Source organism: Phyllobates terribilis, unplaced genomic scaffold (assembly GCF_046119375.1).
Source record: "Phyllobates terribilis strain yellow unplaced genomic scaffold, ASM4611937v1 Scaffold_1__5_contigs__length_1240528914, whole genome shotgun sequence".
NCBI classification, from domain to species: domain Eukaryota; kingdom Metazoa; phylum Chordata; class Amphibia; order Anura; family Dendrobatidae; genus Phyllobates; species Phyllobates terribilis.
The window spans coordinates 563617975-563631339 of NW_027362761.1; the positions used below are offsets into that span (position 1 = coordinate 563617975).

Genomic DNA, 13365 nt, shown 5'->3' on the forward strand with positions numbered 1-13365 from the left:
TGCATGACATCATCATCTCCCACCTCAATTACTGCAACCTCCTGCTCTGTGGCCTCCCTTCTAACAGTCTCGCACCCCTCCAATCTATCCTAAACTCTGCTGTCCGACTAATCCACCTATCTGCTATCGTGGTGTTCCGCGGCCCCCTAGAAAGTGGCACAGAAAACTATGTCAACATGATGTGGGTGCTTGTTGTGCTCCCTCAGCAGGTACAGTTTCATCTTTCCCACGGCCTCCGCCTCTGCATGCTCCATCACCATTACATCTACTTCCCTGTCCCTTGCTACGTACCTTGCCCATTTTAAATGGAGTTTAATATTTGTCACGTTGCCAAAAATGTCTTTATTATTACCGCAGTAATATAAGATTACGTCTGATGACCACAGTTTTAGTCTGTGACATGGGAGTAAAAGATGCTTCCAGGGGTCTTCCCCATGCTGTTCCCAAGTCTTTTCAGCACTGTATGGATGTGTCTGATCATGTCTCGCATACCACATGACCAAATAAGGTAGTAAAATATTAAAATTACATTTACTGGTGAATGTATTTTTCACCGTTGAAAGCAATGCAAAAGTGCAAAAATGCATCAAAAACACTACGTGTGAACACACTCCATGTAAGGGATATTTATTTTTCCTTACACACAAGTCATTACCATGGAAAGGATGTTCCTTAATGTTTTCCCCAGTAAAATCCATTTTGGTTTCATTTCTGCATGTTTTATTCTGAGTCCCTAAAAGTGGTGTCATACCTCTGACAACATTGTTGACAGCAGTGACCTGTGAGTCAGAAATGCTTTCAGGGGTCTTCCCCATGCTGTTCCCATGCCATTTGAACACTGTTCCCATTGATTAGGGCAATTTTTAGGCCTGCAGACTTCTGGGGGGGCCTCTGGAAAAATCCTCGAGTTTCCCATAGGCTTACATTGGGCTCGTTGCTTGGGTCGAGCACCTGAGCATTCCAATTTGCTCGACCCAAGGAACAAGCACCCGGGCATTGCATCATTAGTAGCCATCATTACTTTGTATAAAAGGGATTTACAGGTAAGGACATTGCTGATTGTAAGATTGCCCTTATATTAATTATTTATCAAATCTTAAAGGACATCGGACATTGAACCTCTTTGCTTGAGTAAGGCTTTAGGGCATCAAAGAAGTCCAGCAAGTCCCAGGACCTGTTGTTAGGATATTAGAAGTGTTAAATGTTTAGTAGCAATCTCTTATTTTTTCAAGAAGTTTACAAAACCTGTTTCTTTAGGTACCTATTCAGATTTAAATGGACTTTGCAGGGCCTATATATTGGAAACTCCCCAAAAGAGATGCCATTTTAAAAATTGCATCCCTCAAATACTTCAAAACTTCTGTCAGGGATTTTTTTAACCCTTCATCTGCCACACAAGAATTAATGCAAAGTGAAATGAAATTTTTTTTTTAATTTTTATTTTAAAATGTTGCTTTACCCCCAATTTTTTCACTTTTACAAGGAATAGCACAAAAATGTACCCCATAATTTGCTACCTAGTTTCTTCTGAGCGCGGTGATATCCCACATGTCGTCAGAAACCTTAGTTTGGACCAGGGGTAGGGAACCTTCTTTCTGCCAAGTGCAAATTGGATATTTATACCAACCTTTCTGGGGTCGCACAAATTGTGTGCTAACTCCGCCCACAAAGTACGTTTTGACGTTGACACTAATGTCAGAATGTAATCTTTCATGGCACGCGCCTCAGCTTTCAGTAGTGAAGACTGCATGCGTGTGCCTCACAGAGCAAGAAAAGATTAAAAGGCTGGAAGTCATCAAGACACAACTGCTGGCCCAAGCGCAGTGGTCCCCAGGAATCTGTCCCCCCGGATTGGACAAATGGCAGGGATCGGAAGGGAATAAGCACAATTTGAATGTTGAATCACAAATTTAGCTGAAATAGATTGAGGGCACCATGTCGCAATTGCACGGCCTCTAAGGTGCCCAGACAGCAGAAAAGATTTCCAGTTGAAAAGCATTAAACTCACTGCTTCAAATCTGCACCAATTATGCATCAAATAAAAGATAAAAGGCATAGAAAAAAAGCAGCAAAAATGCAATAATTAGAGCAGATTGTTATTGCATTGTGTGATAAAAAGCAGCAAAAAAAAATGCAGCATTTACACTATATATATATATATATTTATATATATATATATTTCTAAATATATATATATATTCTAAGGTGGCTAATGGTCACGTAGTCGATGGGAGGTATGTGTCACAGAGATGGCTGGTCTCTGTGATGTAACCTGGAGTGTTTTCTCTAGAGCATGTGACGCGCCCCCTGGGCCGTGTGTGTGTGGGGATACCCGGACCCAGACCTCTTGTGGATTCTGGGGGTTGTAGTCTCCGTGGCGGCTATCCTGTCCGTGCTCAGGGCGGTCAAACCAAATGGCAGTCTATATGCTGAATGTCCGACTACGCCATCCGTGGATAGCAGTCAGAGTGAACCGCCGCTGCAGGGCAGACCGCTGAGGCTGGTGTTGTGGGTGCAGCAGAGGATAGTACAACTCCCCATGGGAGGAGTATAGCCTCAGGGCAGCAAGTGTGGATATTGGGGGTGATGGCGCGCGGGAGCAGCAGTAACGACACAGAGTCCTGTAATGCAGTCCAGGGTGTTTACTCACAGTTCTTTATCCACGTTACTACAGCTGATCATAACGTCCCACGTCGCACTGTGTTCACCAGGTGAGGGGCTCGGAATACTCCCAGATAACTTTGGAGCGTTTCACAGGACCCCCTTTGTGTGTCCTTTCTCTGACCTGTCATACCCCGCCAGTGACCTCGCTTCTGTCTGGCTGCCTCGGGCCTTCTCTGGTAAACCTTGGCGCCGTTTCCCTGACCCTATGTGGTGCCTTCCTAGTGGGTGTAGCGAGGGGCTGCGCCACATAAATGTCACAGTCTCCGGTCTCTAGCTGAGGATAGTTCCCCGCCTCCACTAGCTTCGGGGACCGGTCTCCCCCTTTGGCCTGACCCCCCTACGCAGGTAGATTCGGGCGTGCGGTGGGGACTCGCCGGTCCACACCCCTGGGGTCCCTTCGTTCCTTGTTCCTGGAGCCTCCTCCGCTCCTCTTCCTTTCTTTTCCTTCCTCCAGGCTCCGGCCTCTCCCAGGCCTGCCTGCGGAGCAGAGCTCGGTCTGAGCCCCTGCTCCCTGTCCTCTCCTCTTACTGACTGAACTTCTTCTTCTTCTCTGTCTCTAAGATGGTGCCCACATTTTATACCTCCCTCTAAGTGCACCCAGGAACTGCTCTCTCCCTCCTATGCACTACAGGGTCCCCCCTTCTTCGGTGTTCCCTCCCACCACTCCAGCCAGGGACAGGGACTGTCTTGCTCTACTTGGAGCATATCGGTCGCCCTGCCCCCCGGAAATGTGGTGTAATGCGTCGGGGTCCTGATCCACACTCCATCCTTACCTGGAAGTGAGATATCGCACATCTGGTTGAGATGCAATACCTCTGTAGCGACCGAACCCTCGGGGCGCTACATTCCCCTCTGGTAAATCACAGCACGTCCGCGGGCTGGAACAGAGCAAAATACAGTGCAAATTAGGACATGCAAAGACATTTTTTTTTTTTTTTTTTTTTTTTAAACTGCCAACAGCACACAACTTCCCTTTATGGGAAACATTTTCTCTTTTCACCAATATATAAAACATTCCTTTTAGTAGAAAACATATCAAACATCATCAGCAGCATATCAACGGCGAAGTCTCTTTTCAACAGGTCACAGTTCTTTCTGCGACCAGGTGTCCATTCTTCTTAAGGTGCAAACTTGGCAAAACTTTTGAACATGAGGGACCCGTTCGCAAACCCTCAACGTAGGCCCTGGGCGTGGCTGCAGGGCATAGGTGATCCGGCTGTTGGACCACGTCTTCTGCCACGCCAAACGGGTTTTTGTTCTGAGGTCTGTTGTTGCAATGTTTATAAAACAAATAGAGGGCACTTTAGGAAGTGCAACTATTTACATGGATTGGCTGCTCCCAGTCCTCAGCCAGATATTACTGACCCGTTTCCGGGTAACTTTTATCAAATAAACAGGTAACAGTCCCCAGCCGGGACGAACTTTTAGTAAACTTTGTCTTTGCTTACCATGATGGGTAACTATATACAATCAGGCTGTCGCTCATCAATAGCGATGTCCTCCTTGCGGATGCTCCTCCTCCTCGCCGTACTCTTCAGACCCGTCCGGGTCCTCTGGGTAGTAGGGTTCAGAGTAGTGTTCTTCCTCTACCCGCTGGACATTGAGGGCGTACCACCCCCCGCAGTCCTCGATGTCGGGTGTAGGACACCAAGTCCCCCGGAAGCAGATCCCGTCCCCAGTGACCCTCAGGTAGATGGCTCTCCATGTCCCTCCTATTGACGAAGAGGTCCGTGTCTTTGGTGGGGTCCCGGATGAAACCCCACCCCTTCTCTTGATGGAACTTAACCACGGTCCTGGTAATTTTGGGACCGCGTGCTGCTTGGGGGTTTCGGCGAGTCTGCATTTTCTCCTCCGCGCTCCGGGCCTGCAGCTGCTCCCTCCTCTGGCGCCGGTTCTGCTCCTCCTTCTCCAGCTGCCTTATTTCCCGCTGGCAGAATTCCCGCCTGCGAGCTGCGGCTGCCCGCGTCTCCTGCGAAAACCCCATTAGGTCCTCCCCGGTCTGGTCCCACTCTATCTGGACCTCTTCCTCCGGGAGCTGGGGGATGGTGACTGGCTGTGGAGCGGGCAGGAGCGGAGCAAGCGGGGCCTCGGCCCCTGCGGACAGGTTCCTCCGATGACTAGGGTGAACCCATCCGCGTGGCAGGGGGACCGGCTCTCCATCGGGTCTGGTGAGCTGGCTCTATAAATCGGTCCCTAGGGGTGGCAGTGTTGGGACTGGGGGCGCACGCTGCTGGAAGGCGCCTGGGGAGATCAGGCCTTGCGACCGGGCCTGGAGCGGGCCGCTTCCGACCGCACCCGGGGTCAGGGGGCATGGCCTGGGGCTGGATCCGGCGACTGTGCTTACGGCTTGGGGCCTGTGTGCCGGCGGCGGGAGCGGGGGAGGCGCAGCAACTCCCGAGACGTCTGGCTCTGCGACGGGGTCCAGAGGCAGGTTTGCAGCATCAGGGCTGGTGGCAGGGGTGACCCCCTTACCTGCTTCCAGGACTGCGCTGCTCTCGGCTTCCGGCCTCCGCTCCTCATCCTCAGGGGCTGGCTCGCTGGCCGGTGCTGGCGGCGTCACTCGCTGCTGGGCCGCGACCCACCGGGCCATCTCCTCTCTCCATCCCGCTACGGCCTCCCGCTGCGCCTGGACCATCCTCCGGTCCAGATCCTCCAGCGCAGTCCGAAGGAACTCCAGGTCTTCTCCAGGGAGCTGAGCCATCAGCTCCATGAGGCTGCACGGGACCGCTTCGGCCTGCAGCAGGCCACCCGTCAGGGTGCAGGAGTCAGTGCTGCTCGCCATCTCCGGGTGTGGTCTGCCAAGACTGATCCAAACCACACCCTGCCCCCCAGTTTTCTTCTCCTTCCGCCTCTGTTGGGGGTGGTCCCGGGGCAACCTGCTGACAATCACTCTCAGGGGCAGTTCCCCCACATTGATGGACATCTCGACAGCCGCACTCAAGGCTGTTGGGGGTGGGCTCCTTCTTTGCCGCCATTCTGGGACCTGGCCTACGATGGGAGGTGGCTTCTTATTGTCTTTTGGCACGCACATTATGGCGTCCGTTCTGCTGGGGCGGGCGCCACATTCAATACAGTAAAACAGTCTCTTTTCAGGCACGCAGTACCCGGTAGTAGCGGGCACGAAATCCTGCCGACTACGCCAAAGTTGACGCGCCCCCTGGGCCGTGTGTGTGTGTGGATACCCGGAACCGGACCTCTTGTGGATTCTGGGCGTTGTAGTCTCCGTGGCGGCGATCCGGTCCGTGCCCTGGGCGGTCAAACTAAATGGCAGCCTATATGCTGAATGTCCGACTACGCCACCCGTGGATTGCGGTCAGAGTGAGCCGCCACTGCAGGGCAGACCGCTGAGGCTGGTGTTGTGGGTGCAGGAGAGGATAGTACAACTCCCCATGGGAGGAGTATAGCCTCAGGGCAGCAAGTGTGGATATTGGGGGTGATGGCGCGCGGGAGCAGCAGCAACGACACAGAGTCCTGTAATGCAGTCCAGGGTGTTTACTCACAGTTCTTTATCCACATTACTACAGCTGATCATAACGTCCCACGTCGCACTGTGTTCACCAGGTGAGGGGCTCGGAATACTCCCAGATAACTTTGGAGCGTTTCACAGGACCCCCTTTGTGTGTCCTTTCTCTGGCCTGTCAGTGACCTCGCTTCTGTCCGGCTGCCTCGGGCCTTCTCTGGTAAACCTTGGCGCCATTTCTCTGACCCTATGTGGTGCCTTCCTAGTGGGTGTAGCGAGGGGCTGCGCCACATAAAATGTCACAGCCTCCGGTTTCTAGCTGAGGGTAGTTCCCCGCCTCCACTAGCTTCGGGGACCGGTCTCCCCCTTTGGCCTGACCCCCCTACGCAGGTAGATTCAGGCGTGCGGTGGCGACTCGCCAGTCCACACCCCTGGGGTCCCTTCGTTCCTTGTTCCTGGAGCCTCCTCAGCTCCTCTTCCTTCCTCCAGGCTCCGGCCTCTCCCAGGCCTGCCTGTGGAGCAGAGCTCGGTCTGAGCCTCTGCTCCCTGTCCTCTCTTCTTACTGACTGAACTTCTTCTTCTTCTTCTCTGTCTCTAAGATGGTGCCCACCTTTTATACCTCCCTCTAAGTGCACCCAGGAACTGCTCTCTCCCTCCTATGCACTACAGGGTCCCCCCTTCCTCGGTGTTCCCTCCCCCCACTCCAGCCAGGGACAGGGACTGTCGTGCTCTACTTGGAGCATATCGGTCGCCCTGCCCCCCGGAAATGTGGTGTAATGCATGCAGGTGTCGGGGTCCTGATCCACACTCCATCCTTACCTGGAAGTGAGATATCGCACATCTGGTTGAGATGCAATACCTCTGTAGCGACCGAACCCTCGGGGCGCTACACATGTAAGTACTAAGAGGATCGTTTTTCGCACCTGGGACCGGGTTACGGGTAGCTATGAGAGATTGGCAGTTCTAGCTACTCACATACCTCACCTCTGGGTGTGGTTAACAGCCTATGTAATGGAGGCTGTTGTTTGGCACATGGGCTGTGTGTTTGGAGGGAGAAGGCTTCCTGTGACCATACAGCCTAGAATCTTAATAAGCCAGATGTTTAGATTTGTTAATCCAAGAGAAATACACTATTATCTTTGTGTTGACTTGTAAATATATGTGTCTGTGGACAGACCAGTATTTGTATAACCCTGAATGCTGACTTCTATTCCTTTGATTCCTTTGGAAATAATGATATTTACTATGCTAATGAAATATTGTACTAAAAACCCAGCTAGATGTGTATTTCCAAGAGCCCCCTGTGATAGAAATCATGTAAATTGATTAGCTCAAACAATGAGATTTGTGTGAGCTCTGCACCCTTACCTCTGACTGATAACCTTACACAGATGTAAATATAAACATGTATGTTTGTAGTGCTGAAGCTGAATCAAGGAGCATCAGAAAGACTTTACAAGGAGAATGAGAGACATCCTTCTGGACAATAAATGGATTGCATGGCGGCTCCATCCAAAGAGACACAAATTTGGATTCTACATGAGTCCTGTCTAAGGATATCGGCCCTGACTGGAAAGATTCAGATCTGCTCCATTAACCATCAGAGAGACCATGGATACTTTTAGGGAGACCAGGTTGGGACGATGAAGTCACCTGGCCCCATGAATATGTTGCTTGGGGTTGCCAGGAGGGACCCACCGTTTGCCTGGAATCCATTAAGACATTTGGAGAAGTCAGATTGGGACCCACCAGTCATCTGGCCCCATGGAAATTCTCAGAGAGGCTAGGGTGGAACCCTCGGGTCTCCTGGCCTTGTACCTAGATGGACTACTAGCTTCCTAAGTTTTCCACTACCTTCTCTCTGTGGTTGCCTGCCAGAAGTGGAGGGCCACTGGTTGAGGCTGTTTGCCCTGGTAGTCCAAAAGTCGCAGCTGTTCTATCCCAGGCAGGCGGAGAGGAAGGGTGAGACTGTGTAATATTGTACCATCTTGGCTATTTGCTGGGACTGTTCTATGTGTTTATTGTCCGTTTTGTGGTTCAATAAAGTATTGCCACACTGTTTAACCCTCACCCTGTGTTGTCTGAGTAGCGTTATGCCCACGGAAGACCCCGGGTCTTCCCACCTTCTGTGTATGTTTGTCTCCAGACCGAACCAGGATACTGGATGCTACCCCAGCCTGTGTGCCACACAGGGTTGGCTGAACAGAGACCTGCTAAGGACATTTTAATTTGTTTGCTTGATCTAAAGGCTCTTTACTTTTCTGTTTGGCTTCTGGGTTTATGATGCAATAAACCCACATGAACTTTTAAAGGAACAAGCCTCCTGTTTTCCTCTCGTCGCACGAAAGTGAGTAAAACCCCTGCAATATATATATAGATATACATATATAGATATACTATATATGATGAAGCCTCAGTGTTATATGTTTAAAAAATTTTTGGGTTTAATGAAGAGAAAAATCAATCATGCCATTGTTTACACCTTTTCCCAATCACTGTAAATAATCACTGTCCACTGTATTGTACGGGTTGTTATGATTACAGGGATATGTGTTGATATTGTGATGTTTGTTTTTTTAAAAGAGCATTCAAAATGTAATTCTTGTAATTGTTTTTCATTATTCTTTAGCAATTTTAAAGGAAGAAAAAAATCTTTGACTTTTATTTAACGCCTGCAATATAAGTACTGTACATAGAAATTAATTTGGTATATGGAGATGTATCTCTATGTACCAGTATAATCTGCCTGTAGAAGATGGACCATATACTGCACATTCAAGTGCAGAAAACTCTCCTATACTTGGCATCCCGTGGCTCTTAGCTATTGCTGCTTCCTCCAATTTTACAGGTTGGGTATTTGAATCCAGGATAAAGACCAGACTTCAAGAAAAGAGAATAATGAGTTAACTAAATGAATTTAAGCATGTACAGAGTATGGAGAAGCCGGCTCCTCCCTCGGAGTCTAGGGAGGAGAAACTAGTATTGATCACTAACACGCGCAGGCTTCTCTGTAGAGCAGGTGAGGAGACATCACAAGCTTTGCTGCACGACAGGAGACGGGGATATTGCAGGCTTCACTCCACGGCAGAAGACGACACATCGCACAGAGTGAGTGAAAGTCGTGACACAGCCCTGAGCACCAAAGCAGCTCCCCAAATCGAGACTGTACCACTGGATCTGAGCACACTCCATACAACTTAGTGCCGGCTGTGTTATACAGCTGGCGACTGAGAATAATTGTAGTGATTAGTGTTAGCTCTGGTTGCAACAGTTTAATCTTAGACGCCACTGTGTCATGCCCCAATATTGTTATGTATGTGCCTTTCAAATATAGCAGAGCTGTCCGCTACCTCACTATGTTGCACTATGTTAATGTCTGTCTTTGCAAGTAATGCACATGAGAATGATAGAATATAGAAATGGATCCTATTTGCATACAGTTGTGCTCAAAAGTTTACATACCCCAGCAGAATTCTTCCTTTCTTGGCCTTGTTTCAGAGAATATAAATGATAACAAAAAAACTTTTTCTCCACTCATGGTTATTGGTTGGGTGAAGCCATTTATTGTCAAACTACTGTGTTTTCTCTTTTTAAATCTTAATGACAGCCAAAAACATCCAAATGACCCTGATCAAAAGTTCACATACCCTGGTGATTTTGGCCTGATAACATGCACAGAATTTGACACAAATGGGTTTGAATGGCTACTAATGGTAACATTATCACCTGTGACCTATTTGTTTGTAATCAGTGTGTGTGCATAAAAGCTGAGTGAGTTTCTGGGATCCAGACAGACTTTTGTATATTTCATCCAGCCACTGACATTTCTGGATTGTGAGTCATGAGGAAATCAAAAGAATTGTCAACGGATATTCGGGAAAAGGTAGTTGAACTGTATATTACAGGAAAGGGAAACAAAAAGATATCCAAGAAATTGATAATGCCAGTCAGCAGCATTCATACTGTGATTAACAAATGGAAGAAGAGATGTGTCTGCTGCTAGAACTCTGTGTGGCATTGACCTGGTCTCTAATCTGAGCTGCTGTTAACCTGCGATTTCTGAGGCTGGTGAGTCGGATAAACTTATCCTCAGAAGCAGAGGTGACTCTTGGTCTTCCTTTCCTGGGGCGGTCCTCATGTGAGCCAATTTCTTTGTAGCGCTTGATGGTTTTTGCAACTGCACTTGGGGTCACTTTCAAAGTTTGCCCAATTTTTCGCACTGACTGACCATTTCTTAAAGTAATGATGGCCATTCGTTTTTCTTTACTTAATTGCTTTTTTCTTGCCATAATACAAATTCTAACAGTCTATTCAGTAGGACTATCAGCTGTGTATCCACCTGACTTCTGCACAACACAACTGATGGTCCCAACCCCATTTATAAGGCAAGAAATCCTACTTATTAAACCTGACAGGGCACACCTGTGAAGTGAAAACCATTTCCGGTGACTACCTCTTGAAGCCCATCAAGAGAATGCCAAGATTGTGCAAAGCAGTCATCAAAGCAAAAGGTGGCTACTTTGAAGAACCTAGAATATAAGACATATTTTCAGTTGTTTCACACTTTTTTTTATTAAGTATATAATTCCACATGTGTTAATTCATAGTTTTGATGCCTTCAGTGTGAATGTACAATTGTCAGTCATGAAAATACAGAAAAATGTTTGAATGAGAAGGTGTGTCCAAACTTTTGGTCTGTACTGTATATATATATATATATATTGTAAGGTAGCGCTATTCATCACGCTGGGGGACACTCGCTTCACGGGTTAATTAAAGCACACCAGCCACGTTTTCTGATAACACGACACCCAGCAGTTTATTGCACTTCATAACTGCACAAACATAGTCCATCTCAGTGGCTCACCGGCATGGTTATACACATAACATCCAGGAGACCTTTCCAATGGCAGACATGCCCGCTTGGCTTTAGATACAGACTTCAGCAAGGTACAACATCAATGTCCATGTAAAGAACCATTTTTACCTTTGCTGGGTCTTAGCTGCTTCTCTCAGCTCTGTTCTGCCACAGCTGTGGCTTTAAGGCTTCCCAGCCGTGATCTCCAAGCCACGTGCCTTCCAGGGCTACTGCGTCCCAAACACAGGGATTTAGCCTCTTGCCTCACCAGGCCTCTCCAGGCCTCTCTCTTCCAGCCTCTCTAGGCTAATGGTGTCCCACACACAGGGATCAGGCCTCATGCCTTTCACACCTCTTTCAAAACTACCAGGGTTTATATATCAGTCTGTGCACATAGGACCTGTGATGATGTCACAGTCATGTAATCAGTCACCTGAGGGGAGGTACATGGTCAGCTAGAACACTCCCCCTGGACATTTTAGCAGTGCAGCAAGGTGCTGCATTACATATCCCCCCCTCTGTTCAAACTTGTGGGGTTGAACACATAATATACACAATCACATTATAACCCACGGTTCACACAGAGACCATGTACTTGACAATTGCGCTGCTCAGCCCCTGGAACATTAGTCAACGACATTAGCCCATTCCTTAGGGACCTACCATCTGTCATTGTCACTGACTTCGTCAAGTCACATTTCTGGGTCGTAACCCTGTCAGACCTCCCCCGCTCCCAGCGGTCAGTCGTAATCTTGTCAGACCTCCCCCGCTCCCAGCGGTCAGTAGTCACCTTGTCAGACCTTCCCTGGTCCCAGCGGTCAATATAGCAGTGTGACTCACTTGCCCTTGTATCTAAGGTCCGGTTCGACTCTGTACTGTCCCGTACTCTATTGGGTCGCTTGTATGGGCCTCTCAAACCTGAGTTACTGGAGGTCTCACTACCTCTACACCCACACCCACTACCCTCAGGACATCTTGGAAGGTCTCTACCTTCTACTGTAGCCGTTATATTATTTGAAGGGCCCTTTCTCTGTCTGGTCTCACAATTTCTAGACGGCTGCCATCTTCTGCTGCTCAGGCGATGCTGTCTTTCCACTCGCAGACTGGCGAGATTCAACTGTTCTACTTCTCGCAGGTAGGTCACTCGGTACTCCATCAGCATGCGTATATATGCAAGACTTTCTTCCGTTCCTACAGCGGAGAATAACACCATGGCATCTTCATCTGGTATCCAGTCCTGACAAACACGTGGACTGCTTACTTTCATCACCCCAGACTTCTTTACCATCATTTGCATGGTTCGGCCATTCCTCCCAATGAGCTTTCTTACAAGAACATGAGGCACCCGGATGACCTCTTCACGCAGACTTTGAGCTTTTCTCATAAGCTCCAGTTGTCTAATGGCTTGTTCCGTCTTAAACCGGACAAACCGCTTTGTGCGAATACATCGCCAGTGCATGTCACTTAGGATAGCCACCCTCTTCACTGTGACTTCGGTTGTGGACAGGACCACCAGCCGTTTAGCTTCTGGTGTCGAGTACACCTTACAGGCTCCCACGGCCTTCTTAAACTCTTCATGCACTGTCTCTCTGGTGCACTCTTCTCTCAAATCTTCGGGTACATCTACGAGGCACTTATACCGAGACGTTTCTGTCTCACCAGAGGTTTCCAAGCAGTCATCCGGCTCAGGTTGCAGGGACAACTGACTCTCAGCTTCTTCATCCTGTATGCTTCTCCTGAGCCGACTCACAGCTACGACCTCAAGAATTCTCGTCTTGACCACTTCTATTTCATACTTATCTTCTTTTAACACTTTCTCAGCTCTCCTGAGGTCCACCTTCTCATGGTATAAATGAGTAAGTGCCACTTGTTTGCCCTTTTCCTTCTCCAAGGAGGCCTCGTTCACTGAGTGGTGCTTTGCCAGGCGACCTTTGAGCTTAACAACTTCTTCCTCTAGCTCAGCTACTCGCCTCTCAGCAGCCCAACTCTGAAGCTCTTCCTGCTTCAACTGCTCTTTTAACAGTAGAGTTCTCTCAAACCTCTCTGTCTCCAATGCGCCCACTCGGCTCTCAACAGCCAGTCTCTCAAGCTTCTCTTGCTTCAAATGGGTTTGTAGCGTCTCCTTGAGCTCCTTGATCTCGGTTCTTACATCCACCGAATCATCCGAGCTCGCATTATTCTAGTAGGTATTTGTTTCATACCTCCCATCTCCAGTGGCCAACTCCTGGCCCTGGTCTGTGGCTTCTCCGATAGACTCCTCCATCTTTTTCTACTCAGCTTCCATCTTGCTGATTCTTTCCTTAAGGCACGTCTCTGCCCTCTGGAGATCATCACAGAACGTCTGCAGCTCCTTCACCTGAGCTTCCAGACCTAGGGTCTTTCT

General features: G+C 48.7%; 1 protein-coding gene across 1 annotated transcript in view; it reads left to right on the forward strand.

The window, feature by feature from the left end:
* The first annotated feature begins 9082 nt into the window (after nt 1-9082).
* LOC141168997 (acyl-coenzyme A amino acid N-acyltransferase 1-like) overlaps nt 9083-13365 on the forward strand; it is a 54228-nt gene continuing 49945 nt past the window's right edge. Inside the window, exon 1 of the mRNA XM_073655086.1 lies at nt 9083-9232. The gene's annotated coding sequence lies outside the window, so the exon portion shown is untranslated. The remainder of the gene's footprint in view (nt 9233-13365) is intronic.